Genomic DNA, 18,905 nt, shown 5'->3' on the forward strand with positions numbered 1-18,905 from the left:
AAATAGAGAGTGGGTGGGGATGGTGGAGAAGTATGCTAATGGTAGGAAAGTATCTTAGGCAACAAGAAACCCAGGAGGTGATATTGCAAGACTACAACAGCAAAACCTTAATGCAATCTACAAAAGGGATGAAAATTTAACGCTGGAAAATTTCACGACCATTCCTCATCCCATTCTCAGCACACAAACACTCCACAACTTCGATACACGGAATTTGTAGTGGTTGTAATTCCAGAGTCACATTCAGCACGTACCCTAGGGGTAAATATGAGTCATGAAATAACTTTACATGTACACATTACCAAGACAGCAATGATGAGTGGAGTGAATTTTTAGATTATGCAATACAAGAGAACAAAAACAAAACCCTTCTCCTTTTGTGGAGAAAATTTATACTCAGGTGCCAAGACTCCACCCCACTCATTCTCCTTCAAAGAAACTGGGCAATGTACTTGAAATAGATGTTGATGTCTTGAAGAAACACCTGGATAAGCTATTCTCTGTGATTTTTGGCGAACAAATTTCACGGCAAGAAACGCAACTGAAGGCAGCGACATCGAACTCCCTGATTCACTAAAAAATTCAGTACTCCAGTATGACCACAACACTTGGGATGACACTTATAATAAAAGAATACCATATAAGAATCTATCTATCTATTTATCTATCTATCTGGACATATTTGACCTAAAAAAGGCCGTATTCACTGCCGTTTGCCGTTGAGAAAAAAACTTGTCTTAGGCAACAAGTGTTAAAAACAAAGTTATTTCACTGCAGCCTGTGTTGGGATGGTGGACGCATTCCTAGCTTCTAGCTACCATCAGCACCCTGAACTGCACGAGGGACAACCTGGAAGTCTTCGGTTCCTCATAAAAAATTCAGTCACAACACGAACTGATCACGTGCGACGCCGGTCTCGGTTAGAACAGGGTATCATAGTGAACATTTCAAAGCAGTGCTGTGAATAAACAAACATATTTAGATCAGTCTGTTTGAGACATATTTGACCATCGAACCATCGAACCATCGAATTGACTGTTGGTGCTTTTTAGCATCCATTGCGTAAAGCAAGAATCTCATCGACAGCAAACAGCAGTGAATCTGGTCTTTGTACTGGTCAGATGTGTCATGAACATATTTGACTGATCTATATATGTGCGGATGTGTGAAAAGAATATATATTTATGTATGTATAAATGTGAGTGTAGGTATCTGTGTGTGTATGTGTATGTACGTATGTATGTGTGTATGTATATGAGATATTAATATAATGATATTATTCCGCTTCAAATAATAACTAGAATCAAATGGTTTAACAAATTTTCTCCTCCAAAACAGTTCTTCACCTAGTGACCTATTTATTTTTATTATTATTCCAAATTTTGTAAATATTCTTTAAATGTTATTAATTTTTCTTCTTTAACTCTGTTGTTATCTTCCCCATCGCAACTCAATCCCATTTCCATATATCTAAAACACTGCGGTGCTTTTTTAATGATTTATAGTAAAAAGTGGCTGCAAGATGTAGAAGTAGGCCTTGCATTCCGACCTCTTAAAACCGTCACTAACAACGAAAACCAAAACAGGTCCTTGTGTTGGAGGGTTGTCGCATGAGTGGTGCAAAGGGCTTATAGGGAATCACCAATAAATGGTGGAGGCAGCGATGTGATCTTACAGCGCATGCCCCCGTACTACTACTACTACTACTACTACTACTACTACTACTACTACTACTACTACTACTACTACTACTACTACTACTACTACTACTATCTTAAAGGGTTTTTGAGTTTCTATAATGTGTGTGATTCTGTGAGAGAATCAATGGTAAATTGACGCCGAAAAAGTGGTTTTATTCCCAAAACAAATTTAACAATAATTCTAGAAAAAACATTGAACTGTTTGAAAGAAATGGAGGACTGGATTTTCCATTCTCTGAGAATGACTGCAAATTCTTCCTCTGAAATTTATCATCAAATATTTCACCAAGATCTTAACAGAATTTGTTATGAAACTTAGCTTCATCAGTTTTAATTACTAATATTTAACATAATATGTTATGTGATTTTTTCTATGTTGCTTTATTATATTTTTATTCTAACAGAAAAGGAAGGGCAACCCTATGCTGCACCGGACCATTTTTATTTCAGGGCCTCTGTGACTGATGGAAACAAAGGAGAAATTTATCGTTAGATTACAAGATCCCAATGCCTCAAACTAAAACATGCAGGAGTTAAGGAGGTGGGTGGTGGTGATGGCCGTTGAGGTGTTAAACTGGACGATGGGTAAAATAGGCAAAGTCACCCAACCAAGAAGAAGAACAGTCTCTTCGAGAAAATTTTTCACGGTTTGCCTCTTCAACATTCCAATGATGAGGGGTGGGTGACCTTTAGATATAGTAGAAGATATCTGCTTGCAAATAGGATTGAACTCGGATCCTCAATGCTCTCAAAATAATTCTTAACAATTAGCTGCAACTAATTTACATGAAGGATTATTATAGTTTTAGTTTCTATCCACCAGTCTCTTGACTTTTTTTGTTTCTGGTCCTAAAGTATCATTGTTTATAATTTTATCGTCGACAGGGTGCTAAACATAGAGGGGATAAACAAGGACAGACAAAGGTACTTATTTAATCGACCCCGAAAATACGAAAGGCAAAGTTGACCTCGGCGGAATTTGAACTCAGAACGTAACGGCAGACAAAATACCGCCAAGCATTTCGCCCGGCGTGCCAGCTCGCCGACCTCATTATTGTTTATAATCCATGAACAGAAAATAAACGACCAGCTGATGTCGCTGTTTGTCAAAAAATTCATTTTACTGTCACAGTTCAAAGTTCAATTCGTCAATATGATACCGTCCAGTTGATTAAGATTATGTCAGGGAAACTGTGGGACACTGGCCCTGAAAATAGCGTTCTTCCACCAATGATAGGGGCCTTGGAAAAAGGAGGTGAGCACTGTCCCTTCTTTCTCTCATATAAATCATTATAATGTTTATATTAAAAACATTAAATATATTTAAAGATTTAATTAACTCATTATGTGGGCGGGGGGAAGCCTAATTATACCCAACTGAAGTTTCTAACAGACATCGAGATGAAATGTGCACTTGAGTGAGTGAGAGTATGAGTGAGTGTGTGTGTCTGTGACACACCTAACAATTCTCTTGTTATAAAAAGACAAAAAGATAAAAAGACGAAGTATGAAGCGTAAATTCTGCTGTCAAATTAGTTGCTTAAAAATAATTCGTCCAAAACGCACACACACACACACACACACACACACACACACACACACACACACACACACACACACACACACACACAAACACACACACACACACACACACACGCACACACTCTAAATTAATACAACACTGGAAAAATAATCCGGGAAGCTCGGGAACGGAAAGTCCTGCATCTCTGGATCTATTGGTTTTCTGGGGACAGTTTAAATATACACTTAAAATATAAGATAAACTGAGAAAAGCAAAGAGATTGATTGTATTTGAGAGTTATACACTTCTCAAGCAGGGTTTGTTTGATAGATATTAAATCTACTTAAATATCATATTGTATTATGCATACAGTATAATGTTTATAGGAACGAAGGAAAGTAAAGAAAGAAGACATGTAAAGAAAATGACGAAAAAATAAAGAAAACGAAGAAGAATAAAGAATACGATTTTATTGAACAGCTACAAATATAAACTGAAACACTTCTAAAGCAGATAATGTTTATCTAAATCCTCTGTATAAAGTAGAGAAGAAAACTATTTTTAACACATCGTATGTAAACTAAGCAACTTCAGAAACAGGGTCTATTATACACAATACAGAGTACAGGATATTACATGATATTGCACAGTATTTCCGGATTTCTGGAAGCTGGAAAAGAGGCGTGTAAGTGTATAACCCTAAACTTACTATTTCATATTTGAAGTCAAGAAAGTAAAGAGAACAAGAATCAAATCACAAAGACCGAGTAATCGTAGATGTGGTGGAAGAAAGGAATATCTGCCTTACAGATACTTTAATACTCCTTTTGAATGCTCTTTACCCATCCGTCCATCCATCCATCCATCCAGCCATCCATCCATCCATCTATTCCCCCCTCTATCCTCTCTCTTTCTCTCTCCCCTCTCCCTCTCTCTCTCTCTATATATATATATATAAATTAACATAATGAGATTAAAAAACGAAGGCAGTAAATAGATCTCATAACATTTATCAAGGAAAGGTCTTACAGCTGTTTCCTGATATTTTATATGTCCCTTCATCAGAGACGGTGCAAGAAAATGTTTGAGTATTAATTATTATAGAGAAGATAGGGAAGTAAGAGAATGAATATAGAAGTGAAATACATAAGGACATTGCTTTTGTAGTCCCATTATTGAAGTAGAATGGTGTATATAAGTGGTGAAAACATTTTTTTGGTGAAGAAATGTTCTTGTACCTGGTGTGTGAATTCCAATGGTGGTTATATTTGGTCATTCCAAGCATAGAGCCTTGTAAACAGTGTCGGTCGATCGAAGGTTTTTTTTTTAGGTGTGAATTAAAATGTGTTGGTAGTTTTAATGGATAAATAGAGGAAGGAGAGATGTGTATGATTAGAAAGAGGAGATGGGTCAAATCAAAAACAGGAAGAGAGAATGGGAGGAAAAGGAGAAAGAGCAAAAGGGCGGGAGACAAAAAGAAATGTTTCTGTCTATCAAATCCACTTACAAGGCTTTGGTTGGCCTGAGGCTATAGTTGAAGACACCCAAGGTGCCACGCAGTGGGACTTAATCCGGAACCATGTGGTTAGGAAGCAAGCCTTTGAAAAGATTATTCACGTCCATTGCATGTCTGATCACTACGACTCCCTATAGTTTTATTTATTAGTTTTCTGTCTTAACAACTGTGTCAGGTTGAGTTTGTGTTTACTCAAAAGTTTGACGTGCCTGCTTTACCCATCTTTTAATGAAATATAGAAATCTATAGAACATCACAAAACATTTAGAATTAACTCAAACACCTTTTCATAATTAAACCATTCTATTTGAAGGTTTCTGCTTTGTCTCTTTAGACAGTAAAGCTTTATTAATTAAAACATGTCTGGCACGTAGTCACACTGTGTTCTTTCAGCAGTAATTACTAAGAGGAGACTCAATGAGCTTAAAGAAAATGATATAAACAGTTTTTGTAAAGTTTGTATAAATTGTTTACATAAGAAATAACACTGAAAATTTTCTGCCAATTCAATGTTTCTTTATTTGGTTACAAGATTTATCTGTGCTACAGCAAGTCAGTTTGGGATGTCAATATGGCCTACCATAATTCTTCATGGAATACGAATAAATGGTCCCTGTAGAATGTTAATATCTGGTAACATTGCAAGCCTCTCCTTGGTTGTTTCTTACAGTTTTGGCGATAGATTCGCAATCGATAGAGTGAGGTTTTACTGTTGTTGGATAAAGTATTGATGTCGGTGGTACAATATCGATACAATATTGATGTAATAAACATATCTTTACCGATATCTATAATGACATGACAATGAATATGACAATGATTCCACCCTGGTAAAATATTCTGTTATCTAAAAACAAAATCAAGAATTTGAAAAATCTTTCCTCAAATTATATACAACTCCTGCAGGGCCCCGCCTGCAAGGTCATGCGCTGTTTATCTTGATATGAGATCACTATGTCGTACACATTGTTGTGAAGCATGTACCTGGTGTACCCTTATCAGACGGGTAGTCATGATGGGTATACTGGGCTTCGCATATTTTACCCCATGCATTGCGCTCTCACATAATAATGGTAATAATAATAATAATGATAATAATAATAATAATGATAATAATAATAATAATAATAATAATAATAATAATAATAATAATAATAATAATAATAATAAAACAATAAGAAGAGTGCGACAGTTATCGAATGAGCAATATTTCGACATCTCGTGTGTCTTCCACAAGTTCAAAAGAAACATCTCAATCTACTTCAGTTTGGTAATATTTTCTCTCTTTATTAATCATAAAGGTTCAATACAGAGGAGACAAAACAAAGACAGACAAACAAATAGGGGCCAGGGATCGAATGAGTAACAATATGTATGGTTAATAGTTTTAAGAAAGTAAAAAGTAAAATATAATCGTGTGATTAAAACAAAATGAAGTGGAGGATATGGTTGACCCTCGCAAACCACATAATCGCACTGAAGACTTTGCTTCTTTCATTTCTATTTCCCGCTTAAACTGGTTCTTTTACTCTCAACACACTTGCCACAGACTTCCATCTTTTATGAAACGCACCCCACGGCAGGCATTTCTTCTCCAGCCTTATTTTTCTTTTCATATGGAAAATAAAGACGCAACTAACCTAAGGTTGGAGTTAAAAATGCCTGTCACAATCCCTTTCATTCTCGTCTCCCATACTACCTCCTTCGCAACAGCAACTGCCGAGAGAAAAACAGCCTGCTCTTCCCTATTTAGGGAGGGCAGCGGAACAATCTTAATAATAGATTCGCTCGACAGTTGTCTTCTTCTTGAATGTGACAGCAGGTGTTCGACATAAGCCCAGAGTTCCGAAAACTTTCGGGCATTGCACAAGCGGGCATTGCAAAAGCCGGTGAAGGCGCAGACCCATGTCTAAAGAGCTTATCTCGAATTGGTAAAGCGCCTCTGTAACATTTCCATGCCAGGGATTTCTAGTAATTATGCATAAGCCCTGGCCCGAATGTTCTTCGGAATAGGCTATTGAGGTGACCCTCATCGAAACCCAGGGTTTCTCCCAGGACTTCGTCATGTTTGAACTCTACTAACCCTCTATTGAAAGACAAGGTAGAACCCCCACCACCGGTGTTGCTCGACTGGGAGAGAAGCACAAGTACCTTACGACACTCTGCATGACACGCGTCCAACCGCGGTCTACGCTTGATCCATGGGTCCAGTTCAGTAAACGATGTGAACCGTGGAAATATCAGCCTGATGAACGGAGACCACATCTGTTCATCAACACCACAACTTTCATACAGAGCGAGTCGAAAACACGTCTGTACACTAAAGAAGAGTGCGACTGTCATCGAAAGAACGATATTTTGACATCTTGTGTGTCTTCCACAAGTTCAAAATAAACATCTCAATCTAATTCATTTTGAAGGCAGCGAGCTGGCAGAGACGTTAGCACGCCGAGCGAAATGCTTAGCAGTATTTCGTCTGTTTTTACGTTCTAAGTTCAAATTCCGCCGAGGTTGACTTTGCCTTTCATCCTTTCGGGATCGATAAATTAAGTACCAGTTGCGTACTGGGATAGATCTAATCGACTAGACCCCTCCCCCAAAATGTCGGGCCTAGTGCCCAGAGTAGAAAAGAATCTACTTCATTTTGGTAATATTTAATGGATTGATGTTACTCCTCCAGAAAGTAAAGAAACAATAAGAAGAGTGCGACTGTTATAATAATAATAATAATAATAATAATAATAATAATGATAATAACGTGAAAGATTAGTCCGTGATGCTGATAAAAGTCGACTTTCTGGGGTAAGATATGGACTAAGTAAGAACAACATAATACTACAGCTGAATGGCTCTGCAGCTCGAAGCAAACAGCTTCTTATCCCCAACAAGAGGCTATCCACTTCACAGAAGACAGTATCAGAAATATGAGTAAAAAGATAAGAAATTGGAAAGCAGGAAGACCTGATGGTGTACAAGGATTTTGGATGAAAAAGTTCAGTAGTTGCCATAAATTGATTGCAGAGCAATTTAATGCATTGGTCAATGGAGAAGAAGAAATCTCGGGATGGTTGACAAAAGGACGAACAGAGATGTGCCTGAAGGATGCATCAAAGGGAAATGTTGCTGATAATTACAGACCAATTTCCTGTCCCCACCCCGTTAATGTGGAAGTTACTGTCAGGAGGAATTGCAGAAGAACTGTACAAATTTCTTGATGAGAACGATATATTATCGACGGAACCAAAAAGGCTGCAGAAGGAGATGCAGAGGTACCAAAGATCAATTATTGATAGACAAAATGGTAATGCAAGATTGTAAACGAAGAAGACCACATTTGGGAATGGCTTGGATTGACTGTCGCAAAGCTTGTGCTATGATTCCCCATTTGTGAATCATCGAGTGTTTAGGTCTGTTTGGAATTGCGAGGAATGTAACGTGTTTCTTGAAGAGAAGTATGGTGGGATGGAAAACTGAATTGACATCTTACGGAAAAAGCTTAGGCACCCTGGGTATCAGAAGAGGGATTTTCCAGGGTAATTGCTTATCTCCATTGCTTTTTGTTTACTGCGTAATACCCCTGACCTTGGTACTTAGGACCATGAACCTGGGGTACCAACTAAAGGGAAATTCTCAAACAATCAGCCACTTACTCTTCATGGATAATTTGAAACTGTATTGCAAGGATGAGACACGAGTGAGTTCCTCGGTGAACACGGCCCACTGTTTTTGTACTGATATTAGAATGGAATTTGGACTCAAGAAATGCGGAGTAATTTACCCAAAAAGAAGCAAGGTGCAGTCGTTAGCAGGGATAGAATTACCGGATAGAGACTTGATTAAGCAAATTCAAACGGAAGGACACAAATACTTTGGTGTTCTAGAGTTCAACGAAATAATGGAGAAGGAAATGAAAGAGCAACTGAGGATGGAGTATTTCCGAAGAGCGAGGTTGGTGTTGGGCTCAAAATTGATTGGGCAGAATAAAATTCAGTTAATACGTGGGCGATAGCATCACTTCGGTATGGATCGGGAATAATAAAATGGCAAAAGGGAGAAGTGATGAAATTGGATACCAAGATCAGAAAAATATTGACAGTACAGGGAGCCATCCACCCTAAGAGTGACACCGATAGGCTGTATTTGTCCAGATGAAAAGGTGGGAGAGGTCTGATCAGTTGCCAGGACTGTATCGAAGCAGAGGAAAACAGCTTAGGGCGGTATATAAAAATGCCGTGGAGCCATTATTAAAACATATGAAGAAGGCCGGTGTCATCAGAAGTGAAAATTGTGTAAAGAAAGAAAAATTTAAGCAAGAAATGAACACACACCCACAAAAGAAAAAAGCATGGAAAGAAAAGAAAATGTATGGTCAGTTTGCAAGAGATGTGAACGCGAAGACAGATACAGAGGACCAGTGGCTATTTATGAGGAGGAGTGACCTGAAGATAGAGAAAGAAGCACTCATATCACAAAGATATTAGAATGATACTAATGTGGTACTAATACCAGAATGTCAAGTAGTTGTTTTTGCAAAAATCTCACCTACAAATATAACGAGATTTGAGATGTAGTAAAACACTGGGATATCACGAAATTTTAAAATAAAACAAGACTGACAAATGGAGAGACTTTGAAGAATAATGAGATGGAGTGAAACTGCGAAAAATGGTGAGATTTTGAAATTCTGCGAAACGGATATATAGCGTGACATCGATAATGGCTCCAACTTTAAGAAGAGTACTTGTTTCTGAAAAAAAAAAAAAAAAGTTTAGTCCAAGCTCCCTCCACTCCGATAATACTTTTATACAGTTTACATTATAATTCGATCTCATTGAAATCCTTTAAATTAATCCCCCCCCCCCTATCAAAATACTTCTCAGGGGATGTCGCTATTGTTTGAAGATATCATTGGACTAAATTTAGCCTAGAATTTGCAACGTTTTTTTTTTCTTCGCTAGATAATTACGTGTACGTTTGATGCTATCTTCACTGCAGTAAGAAACTTTGGAAATGGTAGCTACTGAAAAACGGAACCATACACACACCCTCACCTCCACCTCACTAACAAAAGAATAAATCTTCAGGGTAAGCTACCGAATTTTGCAGACATATAATGCCTGCTATTCGAATTCAGTAGAAGAGTCGATGAAGTTCAAAGAACACACGCAATATTTGATATTCACCATTTGTGAATGATTGCTGACAACATTACACTCATTGTTGTTCTCGAGAGAATGGAATTTTCTTCTGTTTTTTTTCAGTCTCCTTTTCGCTTTGTATAAAACTTGATCATTGAATTTATAACCTCGTCGGCCACTTAGTTCAGAAGATTAAAATATAGAACAAAGAGCTATGGAATATATGGGGGTTGGGGGATGAGGGAGAGGAATCTAAATTTCAAAATAATATTGAAATATTTTGCCTATTATACGAGAAGTTAATAGCGATCGTTTACCGTATTTTACTGGTCTTCATTTCAGAGAAATTTGCCGAGCCATCGCAAAATAATGCATAAATTACCATACCATAGCATAATTTCTAAATATTATGCTTTATATTGATACAATAACTCATTTATAGGTTAGAGAAAATGGATGATGTGACGTTCATATCGTTTGTTTTTATTCGCATTATCGGTGTCAGGACTTCAATGAAGAGTTATAAATGGGTTTTGGATTGTTTAATGCTCAGCCCACAATCATTTAAATATAATTTTAGAATAATCCACACACATGATGTGCGTGTAACAACAAGACGTAGATTTCCTCGCTGTTGTCACTCAAACCTTTCGTAGATCTCGTTGCGATTAAGATGAAGCAAAAGCACTTTAGAATATGGTTGTGATACTAGTTTAGAAGTAGTTAAATCTCTCTTTCCGAAAGACCACAATTATACGTAACACGCAAGTGCAAACTAGATTTATGATGCCACTCTTTTCTTACGTGATTTCCGATTCATTCTATTTTTTTCGCCGAAAATTTATTTAATTTTCATTAGAATACCAGAGAAATTTCACTGCCTGAAATGATCATACGGTATATATTAAGTGACAGAATTCAGTTACATGTTAGATGTGACGTCAGTAATATTTTTTCAGCATTTGAAGTATGGCCAAAAGCCATGGATTCCATCTGGTCCGGGGGCTTTATAATTAAGCATTTTACCCACTTGGGTTTTCACGTCAACCGTGCTTATGGCAATATTCTTTTATTTCTTTCCTCTTTGTAATTCTATCTTGATAGTTCCTATCCACATTGCATCCCTTTTATACACCACATTGTTTCCCTATAATCCGCTCCAGAACTCCTTGACTTGATTTGCACCAGGAGCAACATTTTACTCATTGTCTCCTTCTAACGTTCGGAAGAATTGCTTCGGGTTATTTTTGAACAATCTGTTCTCCTCGAAATGCTTCTTTCTCTTCACAAATCTTCTGATCTTCTGGGTTTTTGCCATGATCCAATGTTTTAACTACTCTATTACTGCATAAAACACGTCCTTCCGTATTTTATATTTCTTCTCTAATTTTTCTCGGTCGGTCTTTTCCCCATGCTTTCCAGTTTCCTCAATTTTTCCTAGATCTTGCCTTTCCCTTTCAATGCATCGTTTGCTCCATGGTTCTTTTGCTCCACCATTTTTTGTTCTCTTAACTTGTAATTTCTCCTCAACAAGTAGCGCAATAGCTCGGAGAAGATTCCTTGTTTATGTTATGTCCTCCGTCTGGATGTACGGTATGGCAGTATCCTTTGTATTACTTTATTTATCATACTCCCATCTACCCTTCCCATATTCAGGGGGATTTTTTCTTCCGGAGCATTCATCAACTCGGTGAGTCGTCTTTGAATTTCAAACAATTCCTTATCCAGTCGGTTCCTTTCCCCTGCATGTCCACCCACCACAGTATCAGGGTTCACTGTATAACATTCCTGTTCCTCATCCTTAACAGCCCCATCACTATTCCCCTCTTCCTTCTGCCTACTCTTCTCCCTGCTTTCAACTCCGACCATCGTTTGAGGGTCTCTCAGACTCTCACTAATCCGAGATATTTCTACCACAGTTAAGTAACCCTTCCTCCTAATAACTCTCACTTGTTTCATTAGTTTGTTTTCTGACATTGGTCACGTGTCCTTTTCCATCCAAAATTTCAAGGTACGTCGGCCTTACACCGCGGCTTCTTTCCAACTTCGCTCTTTCATGACATTCAATAAGTGTATCGAATTCTTCCTTCGTTCACTTATGTCTGGTTTTGCACACACTGTGTATGCGATCTGTAGTGGCATAACGACCGTTCGAGGCCAGATCACTGTCCCTGACGCAGGCAGTTTCGGACGTGCCGGGCGGGAAACCTCCACCGTGATCGGCCATAGCTCCATTCTCTCCTTTAATTCTTTCCTTGTTGCGTTGCATCAGGATTTCATGAGTCGTTCGTGGGGTTCCCACGAGAGTTGTTATTGAGATCCCATCTCTCTCTTCTTCTCTTTATTTGTATATACACGTGCACATGTGTGTACATACGCACACATGTATGAATAACGTGCTTGCGTTGAGTCGCCTCCATAACCACAGTGATTACCCTTATCCCAATCGTTCTTCCTATAACATCTGAAGATATCAACAATAATATGGGTCCCGGTATATTGCAGTAGATCTTCTCGTGCTCTATCACCAATCGTTTCAATGCCCTGACAACTGGGAAATGTTCAAATCAAGCGTCAACCAGTCTGCATGTGATGTCCTGGTAAACTTAAGTCCTCTACTCAAGAGTCCCCGAATTCCATAGCCGATGCTGGAGACAATCAACTGCTGCTGCAAGGCTGACCTACACATGAAGACATGAATGAGAACCGCCAGCTCAACCGGATACGCAATGACTCCATCGCAGACGATTGGAAGAAGTTCTGGGGGCAGCAGCAAGGAACAGCAACATCAGCCAGGTATTCAATATGCTTCGCAGACCCTATACCAGTCCCCAGTTCAAGACAGCCCTGGTGAGGGATACCAGTGGCAGCGTCATGATCACAGAAACCACCTGCCTCGAATGCTTCAGCTTTCTTCTCCATCACCCACCTATCCCAGCCGATCCCAGCCAAACCATCACTGCAGACACACCCACAACCAACGACGCTTGTAGATTCGATCCTGTCACCCCTGATTAAGTCAATACTATCCCGAAGAAGCTCAACAGCTTCAAAGTCCCTGAGATTTGCACTATCACCATGGATATGTTGAAGGCGGGTGGAGAAAACATGATCCAGTGGCTCACTCACATCATCAAACATGTATGAGTGTCAGAGTGACCCCCAACTGATTGAACCCAGGGCATCATCCTCTCCTTCTGAAAATGGATGGACGACAAACTCCTTGGCAGCAACCACAGGGGCATTACCCTCCTCTCATCCCGGGCAAACTCTTTACTAGGATCCTCCTCAACCGTGCTCTTCCTGCTATTAGAAACGGATGTCACCTACAGCAAGCCAGATTCATGTCAAATCAATCTACAGCCGACCATACTTTTGCCCTTCGTCTCATTTCGGGAGTTCCGCAAAGATCTCCACCTTTACTCTGCCTCCAGGGTAGCTTTCGACATTGTCGACAATGCATCCCTCTGGAAAATTCTCAAACTCGTAGGTGCGCCTCCCAAAATCTCCACCCTGTTCCAACGGCTCTATAGCAGTGCCGAGAGCTTCATACGGGTGAATAGGAAGGGTTTTAACTGATTCCCCTTTCAACAACGAGGTTAGATAGGACTGCGTGGCCGTTCCCGATCCCTTCAGCTGTGTCATGGATTATCTGTTGAGCAAGATCTGTGAGCGATTCTGTAGCATTATTTTCAGGAACTGCCACCCCACCGACCTTGAGTATGCGGACGATACCACCCCATTCAGCAATCAACCAGCTCAGCGATGCACTGACGATGTACAGAGAAGAATCAACAGGTATCTTTTGTCTTCTTTTACTTTTTTCAGTGATTAAACTGCGGCCATGCTGGGGCACCGCCTTCGAGAATTTTTTTAGTTGAATGAATTGATCCCAGGACTTATTTTATAAAGCCTAGTACTTATTCCATTGGCATTTTTTGCCGAATCGCCAAGATACAGGGACGTAAATATACCAACACCGGTTGTCAAGCGGTGGTTGTGGTGGTGGTGATGGTGGTGGAGCAAATATAGACACTAAGACACACATACATATACATATACTGACAGGCTTCTTTCAGTTTCCGTCTACCAAATTCATTCGCAAGGCTTTGGTCGGCCCGAGGCTATAGTAGAAGACACTTGCCCGAGGTGTCACGCAGTGGGACTGAACCCGGAACCATGTGGTTGGGAAGCAAGCTTATTACCACATACAGTGTTGGTGCGTTACATCCCTGTAACTTAGCAGTTCGACGTAAGGCGCCGACAGAATAAATATCAGGCTTAACAAAAAGTACTAGTGTCGATTCATCCGACTAAAATTCTTCAAGGTAGTGCCCCAGAATGGCTGCAGTCTAATGAATGAAACAAGTAAAAGAATAAAAAATAGATAAAAGATATAACACCAAATTGTGAATAATTTAAAACAGTTAATTATTGATTGTCTCACCACAACTTCAGTAATTACGGGCAAGCCCGTTTTGAGCTGAAGAGGTTTAATAAAGCAGAAACAAATGCATAGTTGTTTTCTGTACTTACCAAGATCAATGAAATGATATTAGTTGATGTTGTTTTTTTACCTCACCGCATTATTGAATCTAATTACAATTATATTAATCATTACATGAAATATGATAATACTAATTTACACGGCAATTTGACTAAAAACCCCTTTAAGTTTACGCAGGGAGAACATACAGTTTAGTAGCTGTTTCGATAAGGGGCCGACTTTTGTCTCTCACTCTGTCGATCTAGCGATAAGATACAAGGCTGCACAAAGGCAGCTTCTTATACAACAACAACAACAGCAACAGTAGTAGTAGTAGTAGTAGTAGCCTTTTGTCGTCGTTTATGAAAGCCTTCTTAAACAACAAGACAACACCATTACTAATGATTGTGCAACATTAACAAAAGAAAGAGAACCGGTAGAGATATTAAAATCGTGGATAGTTGACTGTATGAAGGTGTCATTAACCGCTGATAATTTGGCCTGTTTTCGGTAGCAGTCGGTCTCCGTTCTACGATTGCTTGTTATACCATCAGCCTTAGTCTCTTCCTCCCTTTCTCCCGTCATGGAGGCAGAAAATAGGGCGAGCTTTGTCATTCCTAGCAACAAGACTTTTGCTACCGTGTGCTTGAGTAGTAGGAACAGCTGTTGTTACTGCTGCTGCTGCTGTTGTAGTAGATGCAATAACGTAAAGCAATCCAGTTGTTTCATAGCAAGCCCAATGTAGAAAGCGAGTAAAGTATGAGTTTTTAGCAACAAAGGCCTTTCATGTGTCGATGTGTCTTAAACATGCATGCAGACACACACACACACACACACACACACACACACACACACACACACACACATGCACACGCACACACATGCACTTATATACATACATATAAACATAGACAAACACACACGCATATACGTATATAGACATAATATAACAATACACGCACATACATTCATATACATATATATATATATATATATATATATACATATATATATATATGTGTATATCTATATATATATCTATATATGTATGTATATATATTTATGCATTCATACACATAAGCACTGAATTAAACAGACACAAACATTCAAACATACGGCCATACATGCACAAATACATACGTAGATGCAAGATACTTGCATACAAAGATACGCACATACATACACATATACATGTAGACATACATATACATATATACGTCCATACACACATAAAATATACACATGCATGCACACACGCATACATAGTTATACACATAACTATTTGGCTGCTATTTCTAGTAGATGTATGCATCACATGGAGGTTTATGAGTTGGATGGAGGCAGATTCTGTGCAATGTGTGTGTGTGTGTGTGTGTGTGTGTGTGTGTGTATGTATGTGCTTGTATTTGTGCGTGAGTGTATGTATTTGTGTTATCTGTATGTGAATTTGCATGTGTATTTGTGTGTTTCTCTGTGAATACATATCTCTATGTATTGTTTCATGTGTGCATGTGTGTGTAAACATCCGTGTGTCTGTGTGTCTATGCGTATCTCTGTTTGTGGGAGTATCTCTGTATATGCGTATCTCTGGGGTAGTCTACGCCTGTCTATGTATGTATGTATGTATGTATGTGCTTCTCTCATCTCCCTCTCGTTATGAATAAGTCTCTCTCTTCATCCTCCTCTCTCTCTCTCTCTCTCTCTCTCTCTCTCTCTCTCTCTCTCTCTATATATATATATATATATATATATATATATATATATATATATATATATATATATATATATATATATATATATATACATCTTACCTTTCAACCCCCTTATCTTTCTGTATATGTCGCTCTCGCTCTCTCTCTTCATCCTCCTCTCTCTCCATTCTCCTCTCTCTTCATCCTTCTCTCTCTCTCTCTTCTTCCCCAACTCCTGCTATGTTTCTGTTGCTAGTTTTATGGCAACAGAATATAAAAGAGTAGCTGAAATGAAGCCGTACTCTAGCTGCCGCGCTCTGTTGCACGGGGGAGTTATTATCTTCCCTATTGTACTCATATTCCCTATTATACTCATCGTATGGAGGATAGTAATACTATTTTTGTGTATTGTACTTTATTGTACGGAGGGGTAATAATATTTTGTCTGCTGTACTCTGTTTTACTCTGTTGTACAACACAAAAATAAACTCACCCACACTGATATGACACAGCACCAAGCAACCCCCCCCCCCACTTATAATGCGTTAGCCAAATTCACTTCACAGAATGTAGGAACTCGTTAAAACACCTCATAAAACAGAGGCGGACATGTGCTTGTCTCACTTGACCAACAACTCACCGTTACTGGAATGGATAAACCCCTAATTAACATTAAATTATAAATTAATGGATTGCAGAACTTAACTCCAAATTTCCAATGGAATTTAGAAATTCCATTCTGGCTGAAAAAAAAAGCACACGAAAACTCACCATTCTACCATCAGTTTGTTCTGAGAATGGAGTTGAGTTAACTCCCAAATGTTAATGTTCCAAATGGAACATAAAGGAGTAATAAAGAGATATATCCGGATCTGACCGTTTTCGACTCGTACCTGTTCTGTGTTATGAAGAGTATTTAGGGGCCAAGGATTTCATGATACACACGAAGCAAAGATGACTTGTAAAGAAACGAATACGATAGAACAAAGGTAAATTTTTGCAGAATCGACTCAAGACTTATGTCGAGTGATGGCACAAATGCATCGCTTTAAATGCAGACCACATTGAGTCGAACTTAGTGCAATCTGAACGATTTATGACGGTTAATAAAACAGTTTAGAACACTTTTGGCTATAGCTCTCGTTTATTTAAACAAACTCCATTTTTATCGTACGTGGGGGAAGTAAGATTTTCCCCTGGGGACCAGTGGTATTTATTTGAGAATCACTACTGCAGCACCTGCGTCGTATCCGCAGACTGATTGGTCATGGCCGGACACATCATGCCTCGTTTTCTTCTCCCATGTCATCTTCTTGGTAATCACTAACAACGACGGACGAACTTATAGTATTCTTCGAAATACAACTAGTAACCTGTATTCCACATCACACATTACAAATCCAAACGTGCTCCTTTTAAATTCCTACCTTCTACTTCTCTATATATATGCACAGACCCTTACATTCCCATAACCCACTGCTTTATACAGGGATCACTTTACCAGAATGTCTGTTACACGTTTTATTTCCAATATTTTGAAAATATGTTATATTTTTAAAAATTATATTTACATTTTATTTTTATATTTCTATGATATATATTAAATTCATATTTATATTTACATATTCTACGTTGTTTTTCATTATATTTTATGCTTCCATTTATTTCTTTATGTTTTTAAATTTCAATTTTTTATAGCTTTTCATAATTTTCTTTTCTATATTGATTTTTAAAATATCGATTCATTTATTTATTTTAATGATTACGTTTTTGTCTATTCATTTCTTTTTCTATAGATATCGATTTTTTCTTCGCAATTGATCCCTTTGTTTATATATTTTTATAATTACACATTCAAATGCATTCACGATCATCTTTTACTAATTTTGTAAAATGTTGCAATTTAGTGAAAACTTCAACACATTATCAGCCACATCGTAAATAAAGACTCGGAATTATGTATTTATTGCATAATTTACATATATGTCTTATACTTGCATACAGATAGACACACACACACACACACACACACACATAAATAATATACAGATAAAACTTACTTGGAAAAGGATGCATGGCGTTCGATCAGGTAATAATATAAATAATATATGAATATATGCATATGTACATACCTACATATATATGTATATATACATGCGTATATGGGTACAGGACATAAAAAAAAACGTTAAACACAATGAGAAACGAAAACATAGAAAGCGAACATGTTTATCAAACAACGAAAAAACAAAGCAAACAGAGAAACGAAACATGCAACATAAAGCGTATACCCCTTCGTCAGTTGTCCCTGTTTCATCTACTCCGTATTTCGAAGGCAAGGACAATAGTGACTTCATTGAAACAGTCCTTTCCGCAAAGCAAATTAAATAAAATTTGAGATTTTTTTGCGGAGGGTGAAAGTGTTAACAAGAATACAACAGTGAGAACAAGATAGTAAAAACAAACGGTGAGAACAAGACAGTAAAAACAAACGGTGAGGGCTGTTGAGCCAAGACGATGGAAAAATTATTATGAACGCTAGGTAAATGAGCCATGAGAGAAGACAGGAAAAGGCACGTCTTATCTTTAGGAAGGAAGTGGACAGAAAGAGAGATCTCCTTTTGTCACTTGTTAGCGACGTGAGAGTCAAGGAGGAAGAGTGAGTGAGAGAGAGAGAGGGAACGGTGAAAGGAAGAGAAGAATAGGGAAAGGGTGGGAGAGAAAAACAGAAAGAAGGAAGAACAAGAGACGGAGAGAGATAGACAGAGAAGAGATAGTAGAAGAGTGCGCATCGTAATTATTAAGATAAAACTATCTTGGAAAATGATGTGTGTGGCGTTCGATCATATAAT

Source organism: Octopus bimaculoides, chromosome 3 (assembly GCF_001194135.2).
Source record: "Octopus bimaculoides isolate UCB-OBI-ISO-001 chromosome 3, ASM119413v2, whole genome shotgun sequence".
NCBI lineage: Eukaryota > Metazoa > Mollusca > Cephalopoda > Octopoda > Octopodidae > Octopus > Octopus bimaculoides.